Raw genomic sequence first — 6,806 nt, 5'->3', positions numbered from 1 at the left:
TGCTTTTATCAATATTCAATTAGATAAAAATTAAATTTTGACTTAAGTCTGCAGCTTTGCTTGGGGTGCTTTGTGTTTAATTAAACAGTTTTGCTCATTTAGCAGAGGTCAAATGTTGAGATGTGGCTGCGGTAAGCAAGCCACAAAAAAAAAAGTTAGGCCGCCTCACTTGCATTGGATATTTTTAAATAAGACTGAAAATGGTAAAAAGAGGGCAAATGTTGCATCACATATGCTTAAGTGCGAACGTATTTTTTTGTTGTTGAAACATTGAAATACTGCAGTTGGAAAGTTGAGGTTTGTAGGCGGTGCTGTTGTGTGTGTGTGTGTGTTTTTTTGTTAGGGTAGGACTCAGCTCCCTGGGTGTCTGCGTGTCGATGTTATCAGGCTGGAGTGTAAAAGTGAGCGGCTGTAGTGTGGAGTGGTGGAGGCGCGGCTGTCCATGTGGGGCTGTGTCATTGGTTTGGAGCAGACCCCGCCCGCGGAGCCCAGCACGATCGCAGGCGAGCCGAGCCCAGCAAGTCCCCCATCCTGCCAGCCCGGCCAGCCCGGACTCCTCTCTCGCTCTACAACTCTGTCTGTTTGTGTTTGGAGGAGGAGGGGAGAAGCTGCTTTTCCATCCACCAAGAGCAACACACACGGAAGAGGCGTTTGCCGAGGATTTGAGCAGCAAACCCGCCTGGCTCTCCCCCCACCCCCCCCTCTCCCTCTGTCTCTCCCTCTCTCCCTCTCTCTCTGCAGAAAGAAGCTGCTGCCGCTGCCGGGGGATCGGCTCCGTCACTCGGATCTTACAGGCTGTTAGTTGGAGGATTAAGTTTATTATTTTTTTTTGGATGTGGACCAGCTGTCCGCAGCGAGCCGATGGGAAACGTGTGCGAGGACAGCAAGTGATGGAGATGCTGAGAGTGGCGGTGGTGCCAAGGGACAGGCGGCTGTAACTTGGCGGCGATCAGAGAGGTACCGACCCGGCTTTGGACAGCGGCGGCTTCTCCCTCCCTCCCTTCCTCCCTCCCGCCCCAGAGAGCCCACTGCCCGTTACCCCCCCCTCCCCACTGCCCGTTACCCCCCCCACTGCCCGTTACCCCCCCCACTGCCCTTTACCCCCCCCCACTGCCCATTACCCCCCCCACTGCCCATTACCCCCCCACTGCCCATTACCCCCCCCACTGCCCATTACCCCCCCCACTGCCCATTACCCCCCCCACTGCCCATTACCCCCCCCACTGCCCATTACCCCCCCCACTGCCCATTACCCCCCCCACTGCCCATTACCCCCCCCACTGCCCATTACCCCCCCCACTGCCCATTACCCCCCCACTGCCCATTACACCCGCACTGCCCCCCCACTGTCCATTACACCCCCACTGCCCGTTGCCCCCCCAACTTTCCATGACCTTCCCCACTGTCCATTAACCCCCCACTGTCCATGGCCCCCGCACCACTGTCCATGACCCCTCCCCCTGCCACTTACCCCTCCCACAGCCCATTCTCCCCCACTCCCACTGCCCATTCCGCACCCCCACTGTTCATTCCCCCCCCCCCCCCCTCCGCCACTGTGCATTAGGCAATTAACCCTACTGCCCATTACCCTCACTGCCAGTTAATATCCTGTTCATTACTCCATTGCCTATTGCCTCCCTGCCCATTACCCGCTTGCCCATCTGACCATTACCCTCACTGCACATTGTCCACTGCCTGTTGGCTGCACTGCTCATTGCCCACTCTCCTCAACTCACTGATCACGGCTCATTAACCTGCCCATTGCCCAGTGCTCATTACTCAGCCCCCTAATGCTCACAATGCCCATTACCTACGGTGCCCTCAGGCCATGGCCCATTGCCCATTTCCCACAACCCGCTGGCTCATTCCTTTGCCTAGTGCTCACATTGTGCATTGTCTGTTGCACACTTTTTTGTCTGTTGCCCACTGCCTGCAGCTCATTGCCCAGTGCCCACACAGCCCACTGCCATCAGTCTGATGCCCTCACTGCCTATGCCCAAAGAGCCCACTGCCCTTAGCTGATTGCCATCAGCCCACCTCACATTTTCCACTGCTCAGTGCCCTCAGGGCCCACCTGGCCACCCCTTTTCCCAACATCCCCCCAGCCAACCAAAATCATCACCCTTTCTCTCCCCATGCTGCCCCATTCAACTCAACACAACCCCCACCCCAACCTTCTCACCCCCAATTATCCTGCCTCACCCAATCCCTTTCACCCCCATCAACCCCTTCCCACAATCGTCCTACCCTCGCCCATGCTTTCCCCACATCCTCTCCTTCACCTCTCATCCTCCCCTCCTCACCACCTTAACCTCCCCACCCTCACTCCTTCCCCCTTTTGGGCAGATTGGCAGACCCATTGCCCAGGTGGATGCACCTAGGGCCTAGCTCATGTTCAGATCTGGTCCCAATCTGCACCCCCCTCGCCCCCCCACCCCATCAGAGACTGAGGATGGCTGAAAGGAGATGGTGTCTATTCTGGGAAGGGTGGGGTGTTCTTGTACATGTTGGGAGTGGGGAGGGGATAGATTGAGATTGTGGTTTACCCCGGGAGAGGCTGGGAGCCATTTGGCAGCTACCTGGTATGTTGGGACCAGACTGCGATGAGCAGCATCAGCAGAGCTGCAGCCAAGCCTCAGGGGCCCTAGTTTCTGCCTTCCTAATTTCGGTTAATGTTTGGGAATTTTCAGGCTATGAACCTGGCCTCAGCTCCACTTCCTGCTGTGCTCTCCCACAATACTCTGCCCCCCGCCCCCAACCAGCAGAACATCCCCTCCTCACCATATTTCTCTGTCCCAGTCTCTAACTCCACAAACTAAAATGTCATCTTAAAAGTTGTTTAAAAAGGGCGACTCACAACTTTCCTCTTGGCATCACTGGGAAGGAGCTTTTACTGAAACATCCATTGATTTTTAGATTGCTTTGAAGAGGTGTTTACAGTTTTAGAAGTCGACCATTTTGACATTCAGAATTTTCAGATCTGAAGTCTTTTTATTGAAAGACCACATGACACTGAATGTCTTTCTCTACAAACCACTGTGATTGTGAGTAACTAGCACAAGGTCATTTATTTTATAAGGTTTATGGTGGCATGATACAATTGTGAAATTTAAAATGTAGGAAAAGTGTTGTCACAAATCAGGCTTTTTGATTAAAGGTTTGTGTGTGTTTTAAACAGATTCCCTTTTTCGAAGTTTCCTATAGCAAATCCAGGATTAACATTCTTCTTATTTGCAAATTTTACATAGATAGTGAAATCTAAATACAAACAATCAGTGAGAAGCACTATATTTTTCTCTCAGTGCTTCATATTTGACAGGCTGAGAATGGTGTACAGATAGTAATTCAGGGCCATGTATAGTCAGAGCAAGTACTACCTGTTGAATAATGTATTTATTCCATACTCTTTTCCTTATGAATGAATTGATTTTGTTTGGGTTATTGCTTACTAATAAAGCAAGGTAAATACAGTATGGAAGCTTAATAAGTGATCTTTGACCCATGCAGGATTTGGGCCTGAACTTGGCATTGTATATTTTTGCAAAGTGTGTTGATGCAGATATTTTTCAGGATGCATAATGTGTACCAGTTAGCATTATCCAGACAATAGACACATTGTCAGATCATATAATTGGTGAATGATTAAGTAGTGATAGGAAATAACACAAAATATAATCTTATGAGTTCCGTTCCCAGTTGAACAAGGCAAGGTGAAGCATTATGAATTAATAATAGAAACTGGTTCATTTTACAGATAGATTTGCATCTGACTCTAACTTTGCTGCTGTATAATTAAGGTAAAATGGGTTCAGAGTTTGACTCCTGCAGTAACCCAGCTATGCAGCCCAATAGAGGCTGATTCAGGAAGTTTCCCTGTTTGATTCCTTACATTGTTTTGGTGATATATTAGTGAAGTTGTGGCTTTCATGTGCACTGTAAATGGTCAATCATTTGCAATAAATTCTCAAAATCAAAACAAGGATACCTTTTAAATCCTACTGTTCCAATGAAAAGGGAAAGGAGTCCACTGACATAGTGGGTTAGCATGCATACTGACTCATTTTGGACATCTTGAAAGATCACAGGTCAGACACTTCCCTTCCTGATATTGATTTTCATACTCCTTTTCCATGTGGGCCACCCCTGCAAACACTGGCACACTCGCAGAAACCTCTCCCTCTTCCCAAATTTCTTAACTTGCAAAAAATGTGTTAGCTATTCCAAGGAGAAGTTTAGTATCCAGGAGCACGTTAAGTGGGTTGGTGATTAATTGTGAGGTCAGAGACAGACCAGAGTGACAGAAGGATTGGTGGGAGCTGACAAGTGGTGTTTCCCAGAACCCTGTACTCGTCCCACAGATTTTCACTGTAAAAATTGACTTGGATGAAGGAAGAGAAAGTTGTATATTCAAATTTACAGATAACTCTAACTTATTGGCACAATAACTCGTGTCAGTGGGACCATAGGCTAAGTGAGTGGGCAAAACTATGGCAGATGGAGTGCAATGTGTGGAATTATGAATCACTAAATTTGAACAAATCAAATCAGGATATTTTCCTTAATGGGGAGTGACGAGGAGCAAAAGGATTTGGGTATCTATCGAACAGATATAAAAAATCAACCAGACAGGCTAATGCAAAGTTGACCCCTATCTCCAAAGGGGATGGATTAAAGGGGTAAAAAAGAAGATTCAGTAGTACGGAGCTTTGCTCAAATCCCATCTTGAGCAGTGTGTTCAGTTTTGGGCACTGTACCTCAGGAAAGCTAATGGTTTCGGAAGGGTGCAGCACTGATTCATCAGAATGTTACTAGGGCTTAAAGTAGTGCTTTCCTGTGTGACCTCATTTTTATACCCCAGACTTTATGTGGTTCCAGAGTGAATTTTTGGGGAGGCGGGGAGGTTATGAGAGTTTTTGAGCAAGGTGGGGGCTTCAGTTGCTGAGCAGGGTTGGGGGTCAGAATGGGGTTGAGCAGGTTGCGAAGCATTTAAACTGCATGGCTTTTTTAAAAAAAAAACACTGACGCTTTCACAGCCTTTTTTTTTTACAGCAGGAATCAGGCCTCAAATATCTGTCCATTAGAGAAAAAGCGCGAGGATTTAAAGGGGCTTTGTAGCTGTTAGCACTCAGTCCGAGCCTCAGAGCTCACAACCCCAAAATCTTGTGGGGATGCAACCCACTGTGTGGGAAGTCCTGGCTTAAAGGGTTGAATTATGAAGTTGCCCAAACTTGGCTTTGGTTCCCTTGAGTTTGAGAGGCTGAGGGGGTGATCTAATTGAAATTTTAAAGTGATCATTTCTCTGTGCCTACAGTATTTCCTTTGGTGGAGAATCAGAACATAATGAAAGTAATGGTAGGCCAGTTGGAGTGAAATCAGGAAGTACTTTTTGCACAAAGGGTTGTGGGAATCTGGAACTCTCTCCCACAAGGGTGTGGATGCTTGGTTAATTGAAATTTCTAAGTTTGAGATTGATAGATTTTATTAGGGAAGTCTTTAAGGTAAATGGAGAAAAGGTGGGTAAATGGATCTGAGGTACAGAGGAGCCATAATCTAATAGAATGGTGGAACAGACACGGGGAGGGGGCTGCAATTTAAGTATAGGAATGTAGGATATAGGAACAGGAGTAGGCCATTCAGCCTGCTGAGCCTGCTCCAACATTCAGTACAATCCTGACCATCCACTTCAATGCCTTTTTCCCACACGATCTTCGTATCCCTTTATGTCATTATTATTTAGAAATCCATCAATCTCTGCTTTGAATGTACTGAATGACTGAGCTTCCACAGCCCTCTGTGGTAGAGAATTCCAAAGATTATAACCCTCTGAGTAAAAGAAATCTCCTCATCTCGGTCCTAAGTGGCTTCCCCCTTATTTTGAAATTGTGTCCCCTGGTTCTAGAGTCCTCAACCAGGGGAAACATCTTACCTACATCTGCCCTGTCTATCCCTTTAAGTATTTTGTAGGTTTCAATGAGATCACCTCTCATTCTTTGAAACTCTAGAGAGTACAGGCCTGGTTTCCCCAATCTCCCCATAGGACAGACCTGACATCCCCCGAATTGGTCTGGTGAATCTTCATTTCACTCCCTCTATCGAAATTATATATTTTCTGAGGTAAGGGGACCAAAATTGTACACAGTACTCCAGGTACAGTCTAACCAAGGTTCTATACAATTGTAGCAAGTCTTTGCTACTCCTGTACTCAAATCCTCTTGCGATAAAGGCTAACACACCATTAGCTTTCCTAATTGCCTGCTGCACCTGCATGTCAGCTTTCAGTGACTTATGGACAAGGACACCCAGGTCCCTTTGTACATCTGCACTTTCCAATCTCTTACCCTTTAAGAAATACTCTGCACATCCGTTCCCCCTACTAAAGTGGCTAACCTCACATTTTTCCACATTATATTCCGTCTGCAATGTTCTTGCCCACTCACTAAGTCTGTCCAAATCCTCTTGAAGCCACTTTGCATCTTCCTTACAACACACATTCCCACCTAGCTCTGTTTCATCTGCAAACTTAAAAATATTACATTTCGCCCCTGTATCCAAACCATTGATATGCATTGTGAACAGCTGGGGCCCGAGTACTGGTCCTTGCAGCACTCCACTAGTCACAGCTTGCCAATGTGAGAATGACCCATTTATTCCTACTCTCTGTTTACTGCATATTACCCAATCCTTAATCCATGCCAGTGTATTACCTCCTGCCCCATGTGCTTTAATTTTGCTAACCAGCTTCCTGTGGGGGACTTTATCAAAAGCCTTCTGAAAATCCAATTATGCTACGTCCACTGACTCCCCTT

At 47.2% G+C, this 6,806-nt stretch overlaps 1 protein-coding gene across 2 annotated transcripts in view; it reads left to right on the top strand.

The window, feature by feature from the left end:
• Positions 1 to 316: 316 nt before the first annotated feature.
• Positions 317 to 6,806, top strand: part of LOC144694436 (C-terminal-binding protein 2) — a 312,875-nt gene continuing 306,385 nt past the window's right edge. Inside the window, exon 1 of one of the 2 annotated variants that reach the window (XM_078564845.1) lies at positions 317 to 957. The gene's annotated coding sequence lies outside the window, so the exon portion shown is untranslated. The remainder of the gene's footprint in view (positions 958 to 6,806) is intronic. The other variant, XM_078564840.1, reaches the window with a different exon arrangement.

The sequence above is a fragment of the Cetorhinus maximus genome, chromosome 20 (genome assembly GCF_964194155.1).
Source record: "Cetorhinus maximus chromosome 20, sCetMax3.hap1.1, whole genome shotgun sequence".
NCBI lineage: Eukaryota > Metazoa > Chordata > Chondrichthyes > Lamniformes > Cetorhinidae > Cetorhinus > Cetorhinus maximus.
This window is presented reverse-complemented; position numbering and strand designations above follow the sequence as displayed.